The following is a 1346-nucleotide window of genomic DNA, read 5'->3' as shown; positions in this document are numbered from 1 at the left end:
GCGCGGGGTGTGGGCGGGGCCTGGGAGTGGTGGGCGGGGCCTGACGCCCTCCGGGCTGGGAAGCCGGTGGGTTGTAAATGAACAGAGGGTTCCCGAGGGGCCCAGCGAAGGTGCTGCGTGACAGCTGCACCCCGCCCCCCAGCGTGATCGCGGGGTCACACCTACTTACAGGCCGCTTCTCCAAGTGAACTGCTGGCTGCGCGCCTTTATCACAGAGACCACTTGTGTTTAAAACTTAAAACGGGAACGGGGCGGTGAGAACTACCCGTGAAATATGTTCATTAAAGTGCAGATTTTAGTCTGCACATTACATGTTTTATTAAATCTGAATAATGTCTTTGAAATGGACATTTATGCTTTTTAACTACTAATTATTGGTTCTAAAATAATGAATTACAACGGATCATGGTAGGGGTGTAGCTAAGAAAACTCGTTGGCGGGAGAAGGGTGCTAACCACTCTGGGTGTCAAATGCGCTGGGAGGGCCCCGCCCCCCGCCCCCCGCCCCATCCTTCCATAGGCACTCCCAGGTTTCCGCTAGTCATCTGGGTGGTCTGACCAGTCTGCCCCTCAGCCTGAGTAGCAGTAGAAAATGCCCCCCTGGTAGCCGATGGGACGTGGGGAAATTACTGAGCTACGGGCATTTTAACTGCAATCTTCCAGGGGCAATGTTCTTTTGTTACTTATTTAACCGATTTAAGTGATGACCCTACAGGTGGTCAGCAATGGTGCCCCTACAGGGACCTGTTAACAAGAACGATGCCAGCACAAGTGTGACGCCTGAGGATGCCTCACCCAGGCTTGTCAAGTAACTCTCATGGCGAGCGGGGCTGAGCTCCTGGGTGCAAGGACACCTGCACTGTCCTGGAGGCCTAAGGAGAACTCGCTGTGGACACACTGGAGGGCCAAGCAGTAGCCGTGCAGAAGCGTGTGTGGGAGTCGCCTCCCCACTGCTCTCCTGTCCTCCGGTCCCTGAGCTGGGAATCCACACGCACCGACTGCAGGTCCCAGCGGAACTTACCAGCCGTGCGAATTTGGTGAGTGTGACTGGCGCACCGGCCCCTGGAGCCCTTTTCCGGACTCTCTAGGCTCCCGCCCTGTCTCAGTGATACTTCCGGTCCTTTAGCTCCGCCTCTTCCTTTCCGCCGCCGAGATCTGACGAGCTCTCGCGAGACCCAGGCCTCTTCTCAAGCCGGCGCTCACCCAAGTAAGTGTGGGGCCTCCCGTGCGCGCGAGCTTTTCTGTCGATTTCGAGGGGGACACGCTTTGGAGGCAGCTCTGGAGCGGCGGGCCCTGCTCGCCGGGTGGGGATACGGCGGATAACGCGGCGTGGGCCCCCCGATGGCG

General features: G+C 57.9%; 1 long non-coding RNA gene across 1 annotated transcript; it reads left to right on the top strand.

Moving 5' to 3' along the window:
- The first annotated feature begins 222 nt into the window (after positions 1-222).
- Positions 223-1318, top strand: LOC106726281. The gene is made up of 2 exons (XR_001362310.1): positions 223-1036; positions 1126-1318. It is a non-coding gene; the product is annotated as an uncharacterized LOC106726281 (long non-coding RNA).
- The last annotated feature ends 28 nt before the right edge of the window (positions 1319-1346 follow it).

Source organism: Myotis brandtii, unplaced genomic scaffold, assembly GCF_000412655.1.
Source record: "Myotis brandtii unplaced genomic scaffold, ASM41265v1 scaffold247, whole genome shotgun sequence".
NCBI classification, from domain to species: domain Eukaryota; kingdom Metazoa; phylum Chordata; class Mammalia; order Chiroptera; family Vespertilionidae; genus Myotis; species Myotis brandtii.
This window is presented reverse-complemented; position numbering and strand designations above follow the sequence as displayed.